Raw genomic sequence first — 12,303 nt, 5'->3', positions numbered from 1 at the left:
ACACTGGGGTAGACAGACACTGGGGTAGACAGACACTGGGGTAGACAGACAGACACTGGGGTAGACAGACACTGGGGTAGACAGACACTGGGGTAGATAGACACTGGGATAGATAGACAGACACTGGGGTAGATAGACACTGGGGTAGATAGACAGACACTGGGGTAGATAGACACTGGGGTAGATAGACAGACACTGGGGTAGATAGACACTGGGGTAGATAGACAGACACTGGGGTAGATAGACACTGGGGTAGACAGACACTGGGGTAGACAGACACTGGGGTAGACAGACACTGGGGTAGATAGACACTGAGGTAGATAGACAGACACTGGGGTAGATAGACACTGGGGTAGACAGACACTGGGGTAGATAGACACTGGGGTAGACAGACACTGGGGTAGACAGAGACTGGGGTAGACAGACACTGGGGTAGATAGACACTGGGGTAGACAGACACTGGGGTAGACAGAGACTGGGGTAGATAGACACTGGGGTAGACAGACACTGGGGTAGACAGACACTGGGGTAGACAGACACTGGGGTAGACAGACACTGGGGTAGATAGACACTGGGGTAGATAGACACTGGGGTAGACAGACACTGGGGTAGACAGACACTGGGGTAGATAGACACTGGGGTAGACAGACACTGGGGTAGACAGACACTGGGGTAGACAGACACTGGGATAGACAGACACTGGGGTAGACAGACACTGGGGTAGACAGACACTGGGGTAGACAGACAGACACTGGGGTAGACAGACACTGGGGTAGACAGACACTGGGGTAGATAGACACTGGGGTAGACAGACACTGGGGTAGACAGACACTGGGGTAGATAGACACTGGGGTAGATAGACACTGGGGTATATAGACACTGGGGTAGACAGACAGACACTGGGGTAGACAGACACTGGGGTAGACAGACACTGGGGTAGATAGACACTGGGGTAGATAGACACTGGGGAAGACAGACACTGGGGTAGATAGACAGACACTGGGGTAGATAGACACTGGGGTAGATAGACAGACACTGGGGTAGATAGACACTGGGGTAGATAGACAGACACTGGGGTAGATAGACACTGGGGTAGATAGATACTGGGGTAGACAGACACTGGGGTAGATAGACAGACACTGGGGTAGATAGACACTGGGGTAGATAGACACTGGGGTAGACAGACACTGGGTAGGTAGCCAGACACCAAGACACTGAGGTGACAGAAAGTGGCCTAGACATTTGTGCTTCCTGGAATCAGCCTGAAACACTCCTCTGTTTCAGCCGGTCCAAGGTAGTCCTGAGGTTCGGCAGCGGCAGGAGAACCTTCCTTCCTGTCTCTCGCACGCCTGGGCAGCACCCGCCCCCCTGAGGAACAGTGTTGCCCAGCAACTGCAGGACCCTCCACCTGGGAGATGAGGCTGCTAGCTTCCGGATTGCGACTAGGGCTACTTTCTATTCCTTCTGGGACACATGACTCTGTCCCAGGGCTTCACGAGAACTAGCTAAGACCCTTTACCAACTGAGCTACACGCTAGCCAGTCTGTTATTTATTTTGAAACCGGGCCTCCTCAAACTTGAATTCAGATTCATTAGATGACCTTGAACCCCACCTGCCTCTATGTCCTAAGTGTTGGGATCTTAGCTCTGGACTACTCTTCCCTGTTTCTGTTGTGCTGGGGATTGAACCCAGGGCTTCCTGATTGCTAGGTCAGCAGCCCTCCACCTGAACTACATTTGCCACCTCAGTTGTCCTTTCTCACTGAGCCTGTGGCCTCCAGTCCTGCTACATAGCAAGCCTTCCCTCCCTCAAACTGGAGGGTGACTCTGTGGCATGAGGGGTCCTTGCTGCTCAGGGGGTTGTGCCTGGATCAGCGAGCGTGCCACAGTTTCTCTTAGCTCAGATCCGGCTCTTCAGCCTGCTCTATAACAACTTTTATGGGTGCTTTCGAACGGAGCCCTAAATACGAACCAGCTCGTCAAGCGGTTCTGTCTATTCACGGAATTGCTTCCTGTTAATCTGAGTTTACAAAATAGAAGGCTCCTGACAATCTGGCAGCAGCACCCCACCCACCATGTGCTTTCGGTACGGGACAGGGTGTCGATGGGGGAACAGAGGAGCTCTGGCCCAAATGTCATGGCAACCATCGGAGAGACTTGGGGTCGTCACAAATAGAAGTGTTGAACTATTTGCTGGTTTGCTTATCACTCCGAGGAGTCTAGGACATTGCACTGGCCTGGCGACACGGTTACCACAGGGTCCTCGTATACGGCACTTTGTCTAACAGGCCCTGCAAATAAGTAGGTAATTGACAGTCATCAGGCAGAAGGCGACAGCATGACCCAGACAGATGAGCCTGAAGCTGAGAGGAAAAGACACACAATAGAAGGAGAGGGTTGGAGGCAGCTTGACCCCAGGCATGCAGGGAGCAACTGAGGGGTAGAAAAGGATCCAGGGCACAGGTTAGTCCCGTCAGACACTGGCAAGGGTCTCCAGTTCAGATCCTTGTCCAATGGGAAGATGGCTTAGGTAGTACAGTGCTTGTCTCGTAAGCATGAAGACCCAAGTTCAATCCCCACCCAGCATCTATTTAAAAAACTGCCCATCTCGGTGACATATGTTTATAATCCTGGTGCCCAGGAGGTGGAGACAAGTAGATTCCCCAGGGCTTGATGGCTCAAGGCTAGCGAGAGGTTCTGTCTCAAAGACAAGTGGGTGCCTCCTGTGGTAGTTTGAATGTAATTAGTCCCCCAAAGGGGTGGCACTATTAGAAAGTATGGCCTTGTCGGAGTAGGTGTGGCCTTATTGGAGGAAGTGTGTCACTGTGGAGGTGGGCTTTGAGGTCTTACATAAGCTCAAGTCACACCCTGTGGGACAGTTCCTTTTGCTGTGTGCAGGTGAAGACAGAGAACTCTCATGTCTCCCTGCACACCACATGCTGCCTGCCAGCTGTGATAAGGGACTAAACCTCTGAAACTCCAAGCCAGAGTGGCCATGATCATGGTGTCTCTTCACAGCGATGAAACTCTAACTGACACACCTCCAGGGTGAGGGAGGACATTCAAGGCTGACCTCTGACCTCCGTGTCCCTCATTACTACTGCTCTCCAGTGCAAGCATTACCTGGCCCTCGAGCTCCCATTTTGTCACAGGAGTGCTGGGAGGACAGAGGACCACCATGTCCAGCTTTTCCGTGGGATGTGGGGGATCCGAACTCATGCCTTCACACTTGCCCAGCAGGCGCTTTGCACATGGAGACTTCCATCCCTCTAGCCTTTTACTGCAAAGTCTCACATTGCCAAGGCTGTCTTTGAACTCTTGATCTTTCAGTCTCTGCCTCCCCTGCGCTGTGATACCTGGCCTTAGTTTGGGTTCTGGAAGGCTGGGGAGTGGGTGGTGGTCTGTTGGTGTGTGCTACAGGAAGTACGGAGTGCAAAGGTGACTCTCTTTTCCTCTCCGCCAGGACTGGGGTCTTTAGAATGAGCCCGGTGCCTGCCCTCTGATGCACCTTGAACCGGGGACTGGAAATGTGTTTTCCTGCATGGTGCAGTGGGTAATTACCAGCACACCAACCCGAGATGCAGCCTTGGTTTGAGGAACGAAGCCAGAATGGCAAGAGCAGAGTTTCTGATGTAGATCTCCCACACTTAACATTTATGAGTGGCCATAAAAGGCAAGGTTGGAATTGTATCTGCAGTTCCCAAGCACAAGCCATCATTTTACACACTCTAACATCTGTTTTAAGATCACAGCAGAGAGTGCTGGGTAATTGGCTTCCTTTTGTCCTGGGCCTATCGGTTAGGCCCCATCAACTCGATTATAAATTCTCAGGGATTTACTAGTAAACAGCATTTGGGGAGCCCGGCACTCATTCTGCAGCTCGGGTTCTGAAAGAGGCTAAGAGTAGGTTGATTGGTGCCTCCCTGGGCAGCCACAGGGCCACAGCTGGAGACACAGGACCTGCTGGGAAGCCCCAGGCACAGGGCGAGGTGGTAAAAAACGACTGCCTGAGGGGAGGATGTGAGGAAATGTGGGAAGCTCTGAGATTCTGGAAAAAAGCTTCTGTGTTCTGTGCCTCAGTTTCCTCCTGTGTAAGATGAAGCTGGTGATGGTTGTCTTATTTCCTGGGGCAACTTGAAGCCAGGGCACCCAGAATGTTCAGCATTGTGTGGCCACATGGAGAGACCCCAAGAGGGGGACATTGTGCTACTGGGGAAGTGAAGAGACCACGACAAGCTCTTCAGATGGCTGCCCATAGCGGCACAGGGCAGGGGTCCTAGAGGCATAGATGACCTACCACAGCTTCCAAAGGCCTCTTCCCTGGAGGTAGGTGTGGATTTTAAGGAGGGAAGCTGTGAGGGCCATTGTGGGGTAAAATCACAGATACATAGCAAGGCCTAGTGAAGGTAGAAGGGATGGCAGACAGGCATTTCTCCTGGATTGGGGTTCTGGCATCCTTTTTGCGTTCATGAGTGGGCAGTCCCAGTAAAAGGGGTCTTCGGGCCCAGGCTCTGGAAGAGGGAACAATGTTCCAAGCTTTCTCTTTGGGCCTAGTGACCTTACCTTAGCCCGTCTGGTTTCTTGCTGGCCAGGGCCACAGGCCCAACTTTCCTCACAGGGTCTGGAAGTTCCAGTTTGGCCCCTCTGGGTGGGCTTTTCCAGAGATGGGTAATGAATAGGTTCCCAGAGTGCAGACTGGCTGTGCAGTAAGATAGTCCCTGGGGTCCAGCCCTGGAGTCTGACACAAATTTTCCAGACCTAAGCGTCCCAGCTCTGAGCGTAGGTGACAACCAAGTCTAGCAAAGACTGACCCCGGCAGCAGCAGCAGAGAGAGAGAGAGAGAGAGAGAGAGAGAGAGAGAGAGAGAGAGAGAGAGAGAGAGAGAGAGAGAGAGAGAGAGAGGGAGAGAGAGAGGGAGAGAGAGAGAGAGGAAGAAAAGCTTTACTGCTTTTAACAAGGCTAGTTCCTTGCTCATGAGAAAGAGGCTGGGTTTGAAATGGACCACTCCTAAGTCTGCATTCTTTTTGAAACAGAGCCTTAATAAGTAGCCCATACTAGCCTTGAATTCACCCTGTAGCCCAGACAGGCTTTGAACTTGCCATCCCATTACCTGGGCCTCTTGAGTACCTGCGATTATAAACTTGAGCCACCAGCCTGGCAGGAGGGCTGTTCTCTGTCCCCCTCTTTATGTGCTGTGTGACATTAGATGAGTTGTTTAACTCCCTGCGTCTCACGCGGAAATGGAATCAAAGGATTTGATGAGTTAATGGCTGTAAAATACTGAGACTAGTTCTGTCAGAAAGCTAGTGCTGGGTGCGTGTGGTGCACAGACATACATGGAGGACAAACACCCACATATAAAAATGAACAAATCTTTAAGAGGAAGAAGGAGAGCAAGAGCAAGACACACCACACTCACACACATACACAGAATGGAGGGGGGAGGGAGAGAGAGAGGAAAAGAGGGGGAGTAGAGGGAGAAAGGGAAAGAGAGGGAGAGAGATGGGGAGAGAAAGGGGGAGAGGGAGTGAGGCATAAGGAGGGGGAGAGACATAGGGAGAGAGATAGGGAGGTGGAGAGGGAGATGGAGGGGGAGATGGAGGGGGAGATGGAGGGGGATGAGAAGAGGGGGAAGGGAGGGAGAAAGGGAAAGAGAGGGAGAATGAGAGGGAGAGGGAGAGAGTACTTTAAAAATAAGTTAGTTCCGTGGCTGGAGAGACTGTTCAGTTAAGTTTGGTTCCCAGCACCCACATGGCAGCTCACAACTGTCTGTAACTTCAGTTCCAGGACATCTAATGCCCTTTTCTGATTTTTGCAGGTACTCATATGCATCCATGAAGCAAAACACCCATACACATAAATAAGTAAATCTTAAAACAAAACAAAACAAAACAAAACCCCAAAGCAAAAACCAACCAACCAACCAACCAACCAACCACCACCACCACCACCACCAAACCAACCAAGCCTAGTGCTTGGGAAATAAGAACCTCTTACTGCCATACTTGTATACCGCTGTTGAAGCCACTGGACTATATATTTTATTTTACAAATATTTATGATGATGATGATGATATGCATATGTACACATATGTATATATGTATGTGTCTATGTGTGACATATGTTGTGTGGACATGCACATACTTTTGACAAGACCATCTGAGGGCCAGAAAAATGTCCTTACTAGTGGGGAGGACTCTTGGGGTCTGACCCGATGGCACAGCTGTCCAAAGGCCAGCAGCGTGGCTGAGGTTTGGGAAGGCAGCTCAGTCTTGAGCTTTGCTTGCTCCACGCTGACATTTTTCGGTCTAAATACTCCTGATTATCTTAGCCCAGTCACTCTGCTTGGGTCCGGTGCCTTCCCACAGGGGTAATTTCCAGTTCAAGGGTGTCCTTTTTGTCCACCCATGCTTGCCCCTGAAGACTGTTTTCCGATCCCTGGGCATCTAGAATAAAGCCTGGGGTCCTTTTCTGTCTAGTGTGGTCTTCCATCCCAGAGGAGTGGGTGGGGACTTGGGCAGATACAGAGGAAGCTTTGGGGAGTGGTCCATGTCCTATCTTACTGTGACATGATGCCCCCAGAGGTACCCAGCTCCTATGGAAGAAAGCTCTGCCTGGGTGAGCTCTGAGGCAGGAGGTTGGGCCATCCTAACCACTCCTTCTTGGCTAGTTCATGGGTCCTCTCAGAACTTCCCTCCCCGTGTCAGATGGCTTCTTCCCAGATTGGCCCTCTGCTTGCCCTGCCTGGCTACTGAGTCACTGGGCACTCTACACTTGCCTGCTATGGATGCTGGCTGGTGTCTGCCTTCTCCAGCATCAAGGTCAAAGGTTGAAGTCCTGAGGTGGCCTAAGAGGAACCAGAGCCGGGGACTCAGGCCTTGTCTTCCCTGACCTCTATCTTTATCCTCTAAGGTAAGTGTTGCTGAGATTTAGGTACTGCTGGCCCGTGTCCAAATGGTCTCATTACTAACCAGGCCGAAGCCTTATTTGTCTGATTTATGGTCAATATTCTCCTGGCTTATACCTTTTCTTAGCAATTTAATAATGATCCATAAAGCTGTCTCCTTGGACTGAGATCTGGAAGGCCCTAAGTCGGCGGCCCTAGGGACCATTTTGGTTTTCAGAGATTTTTGAAATTCCCTGGGGGAACTGGTCTCTGTCCTGGCTGGCCTGCAGTCACAGAGGATTTAGTGAGTGTCAGCTCTGTCAGGAACTGGATCCTAGTATAGCCTCCCTAGGCCCGTGGTACAGTAATTCTTTTGTAAGCTCATGAATACCTTGAGGCAGAAACCATAGTGGTGTGTCTTCATTAGAGTTTCATGGTGTGAAGAGACACCATGACCAAGACAACTCTAAAGGACAATGTTTAATTGGGGCTGGCTTACAGTTTCAGAGGTTCAATCCATTATCATTTTGAAGGGAAGCATGGCAGCCTGCAGGCAGACATGGTGCTGGAGGAGCCGAGAGTTCTACATCTTGACCTCAAGGCAGCCAGTAGACCTCAAAGCCTATACCCACAGTGTCACACTTCCTCCAACAAGGCCACACCTCCTAATAGTGCTACTTCCCATGGGCCAAGCATATGCAAACCTCCACTTGGTGGCTGTTCAGTGTTCTTCTTAAAAGAATGAATGTGTGTGTGTGTGTGTTTGTGTGGAAATGTGCATAAGTGAATTCGGGGGCCCAGAGAGTTCAGAAGAGTGTCAAGTCCCTTGGAGCTGGAGTAACAGACAGCGTGGTCCACTTCATGTGAGTGCTCGGGTCTCACTACAGTTCTCTGGAGAACTCTCGGTTGCTAAGCCAGCTCTGGTCCTCTCTCTGTTCTGCCTTTTGTTTGTTTGTTGTTTTGTTTGCTTGTTTTATTTTTGGTCACACGGTATTAGGTTGGAATAGATTGAGGTGATTAAAATAAAATGAGTATTGCTCTTGTAGAGGATGAGAATTCAGTTCCTGGCGCCCATGCTGGGCAGCTTACAAATCTGTAATTCCACACCTGTGACTCCCGTGCTAGGAACCTGATGCTCTTTTCTTGACTCAAGCATTCGTGTGCATGAACTCACAAGTAGACACAATTTAAAAAGGAATGGGAATATCGAGAGGGTTTGGGTGGGTGTGCAGATGAGAAAGAAAGGGCATGGACATCCATGGCTCAGCCACAATGGAGGGGACTTGGTGGCTTGCTTTAGAGAGGGGGCATGTTCCAGTCTGTTTATGCAGCGCAACCCTGGTCATTTCCACTTGTCCTTCCAGTGGGCTGAGGCTCTTCCCGGATGATGCCTGGTGTTTTGTTTATGTTTTGTGTTCAGAATCATTTCTTGGGCCGGGCTAAAAATACCCTCTCCCCTTTGCCTTATTCATTGTTATGAATTGCAATCAAAGACAGCTTAATGGCAAAATTGCTATAAAACGGCCAAGAAAACATTTCTGTGGGTATTAGTTTTGTTTTAGTAAATTACGAAGTAGAGATTTAACTTGCCACCTTCAGGATTATTTCTGCCTCTCAGTGGGGTAATATAATCAGCAAGATCTACTTTAGCTTTCAGTTCTCAGAGAACACAGATAAATAACCTCCCAATATACTCTGGTGCAAAGTAAATTACCAGTGGCATCTGATATTCCCCATACAGAAGCACGGAATGCCACCTCACAGTGTGTAGGTGTGGGCATGTGGCAGATACTAGAGACTCATGGGAAATCTGCACCAAAGGGGACTCAGAATTAGAGATGGGGTCTGTCCTGACAGAGATTCCCTGGAGAAGGGTCCCTGCTGGTCAAGTAGGTGCATGGGTTCTCAGTAGCATGGCTATGCTATGGATGGGAACAGAAGCCACTGACTTCCTTAGACACGTGGGGTCGGGAGGATGGAAGGAGGCTGGGTTTAAGAGTGTTAAGCCCAGGCAGTCCATGGGTAATACGTACTCTTAGGGCATCCCATGTTCTGACTTCACTATTTCATACACACTTTCCGTGTCCCTACTGTGTGGTTGATGAGGCGGCTCCTATGTCAGCCCTTGAAGGAGCTCAGTGTGTAGAAAGTACTGGAACTTGATACTAGCAAGCATGTGCTGTTCCTAGGACAAAAGATGGCATCTTTCCTGAGATGCCTAAGCCTTGACAGCTGTCAGGATTTTCCCAGCAGGAGGGGAAGGAAGAGAAGACAAGCCTAGGCAGAGGGAACCGAGTGGGCAGAAATGCAGAGGTGGTGTGGCGGTTTGAATAGGTTTGGCCGCATACATTCATGTGTTTGGATGCTTGGCCCATATGGAGTAACACCATGAGGAGGGGTGTGGCCTTGTTGGAGGAAGTGTGTCCCTTTGGGGTGGGCTTTGAGGGGTCTCTTTTGCTCAAGCTTCATCCAGTATGAAAATCCAGTCTCCTCCTGGCTGCTTTAGGTTCAAGGTGCCCCTTCAGCTCCTCCAGCGCCATGTCTGCCTGCAGGCTGCATGCTTTCCGCCATGATGATAATGGGCGGAACCTCTGAAACAGTGAGCCAGCCCCGATTAGATGTTTGGCTTTATAAGTTGTCTTGGTAATGCTGTCCCTTCACAGCAAAAAAAAAAAAAAAAAAAAAAAAAAAAAAAAAAAAAAAAAACCCTAACTAAGACAGGCATGAGGCTGGGTCTGTAGGGATGTACTTTCCAGCTATGGCTGGGCATGTTGGCAGCAGGTTGCCAGGAGTCTTGAAGGGTTACGATGTGCAGACTACTGCCGTGGGCCTAGCTTGGGAGTGTGGGATGGTTCTGGGTTCTTAGAGAAGACCCCGCTAAGACCTTCCCCAGCCCAGCTGTCTGTGCGGCTCCGTAACTGTAGCTGTAGTCCGCTAATCTGCTCTGCTCACCCTGCAGCAGCAGTGCGAGTGACTTGCTACCTGCCCCAGTGGTCTGCACTCTCGCATGAGAGACACACGTTTGCAGCCTTATATTTCATCTGCCTTAACTGGCTCAATGGCTGGGCCACTCCCAAACTTCCATGTTGCTAACGCCTCCCCTCCAGTACTCTTGAGTTCTTAACTTACTAAAATCTATATCCCACCCTTGGTCCCCTAGACCCAATCACGGGGTCCCCTGGGGCTGCTCTTTCCCGGCTCTTACATGATGAGTACACCTTTCTTCCTGGCACTCTCAAGCCCGGATCTTATTCCTTTTGTGGAATGGTGGTGATTCTGTTCCTTCCGGTCCCCTTGCCCACAAATCCCAAAATCCCGCCTCTGTCTCTCTGCCCAGTCATTGGCTGCCAGCAACTTTACTCGCCAACCAGAACCAGCTGGGGAACCTCAGGGTCTCACTTGTAGAATTCTCGCGCAATTTTGGGAACCCATAATGCAAGCCTTAAACCAGAGCCACAACATAACTCAGCCCCTTTGAGCCTCTTTCCTCATCTGAAGAAACCCGTGTCAGGGTTGAAGCTAGAGCTCAGCTTAGCAGAACTATATAGTTCTGCATGTCCTCAGCCTTAGCAGCCGGTTATGAGGCAGGCTGTTTGTATATCGTTCTAAGAATCCATCTCCGGGAGAAGCCAAGGCATCCTCCTTCACATGCGCTGAGGTCAACAGCACCCCCTAGGGTTGGCTGCAGGAATTACCGTCAGGGATGACGAAGGCGGGATCCGCTTTTCCAGGGTTCAGTGTGGGCTGATGACAAGGTGTGTGGCTTTGCTGAGAGGGCTGTTTAAGTTTGGACCTTTATTACTCAGGACAGTTGAGGAAGGCTGTAAACTTGATATTCCTTGCCCGCTGTGCTATGTCCTGTCTTGCCTTTCCAATGACTAGCTGCCACATATATGTGCATATATACACATATAATTAAAAACCTTTTTAAAAAGATAAAGTCTCACTTTGCATGGCAGAATACGTAATCCAGGCTGGCCTCGAACTCTCAGTCCTCCAGCTTTTTCTCCTGAGTATTAGAATTGCAGGGATGCAACTACATATTGAAATGATAATACTTTATAGTATCATTTTGGGGTAAGTTAAATACATTGTGGTTAATTTTACCTTTTCCCATTTACTTTTTAAAAATATGGACACTAGCCAAGTGATGGTGGTGTATGCATTTAATCCTAGTACTTGGGAGGCAGAGGCAGGTGAATGAATCTCTGTGAGTTTGAGGCCAGCCTGGCACAGACAGTTATAGACCATCCAAAGGCAAACAGAGAAATTCTGTCTTGAAACAAAAACAAAAACCCAAAGAACCAAACAACCAAAACAGCCATAAATACTGGAAAATTTAAATTCATGTTACATTTACAGTAAATTATGATTCTTTGGACATGGTAGGGGCTCAAGGGAGGAAGTAGCTCCTCCTCCCTGTTCCAAGTCCTTGAGTGACGACTGTTCTAAATGCCGGTCTCAAGCTCCTGAAGCCCTTCATGAGTTCACATTCTCCCCTGTGCCTTGTGAGCGTGCTAGAAACGGTCCTTGGCCAGGGAGTGATGGCGGTGGTCCAGGGAGAGTCAGTTTGAACCTGGGAGGAAGGACCCTCAGCTGAGGAATTGCCTCCATGGGACTGGCCTGTGGGCAAGTCTGTGGGGGGCATTGTTTTTTTTTGTTTTTGTTTTTTTTTTTTTTTGCTTGCTAATTGATAAAGGAGTGCCCAGCCCACTCTGGGAAGTGCCATGTCCAAACCTGTGGTCTTCAGCTGTCTAAGAAAGGCAGCTGAACATGAGCCTGAAGCAAGCCAGTCAGCAGTGCTCCTCAGTGGTCTCTTCTTCAGTTGGCGTGAGTTCCTGCCTTGTCTTCCATTGGCGATGCAATGAGGAAACAAACCCTGGTGCGTTCTTTTGGTCCCAGCGTCTATCACAGCAATCGGAAGTAAGTAGGACAGGCTAAGTTCAAGGACATCTAGAAAGTGTGGTTTGCAGATCCCGAGCACACACGCAGGTTTTCAGAGGAGGCTACAGCAGGGCCCTCATCTCTCAAGGGCCCCTTTCTACTCCGAGGGAAGCTGCCATTCATTCCTGTAGCCCTGGGCCCTGCAGGGGTCCGGCCCACGGTCAGGCTGGTGGAGGGATAGTTCCACGAGATGCAGAGACCATGGGGTGAATGTTGGTGTGTGACGTGAATAACGGTAGACAGGCAGGTGTGAGAAACATGGGTAGACAAGAGAGTGGGGAAAGATGGAGAATGGTGGACAGACAGAAGGATGTAGGGCAGTTGGATAGATGGACAGATAAAGTCAAAGTCAGATGGGCAGTTAAGTTGATGGATAAGTGGATGGTGGGTGGCTGGAAGGGAGGACTGTTCTTAGCATGCGCGCTGGTCAAGGCCTGCCAAGGGCTGTCCCCTTGTGGTCAGCTCCAGTGTG

This window comes from Micromys minutus, assembly GCF_963924665.1.
Source record: "Micromys minutus genome assembly, chromosome: 10".
Classification (NCBI taxonomy): Eukaryota; Metazoa; Chordata; class Mammalia; order Rodentia; family Muridae; genus Micromys; species Micromys minutus.
This window is presented reverse-complemented; position numbering follows the sequence as displayed.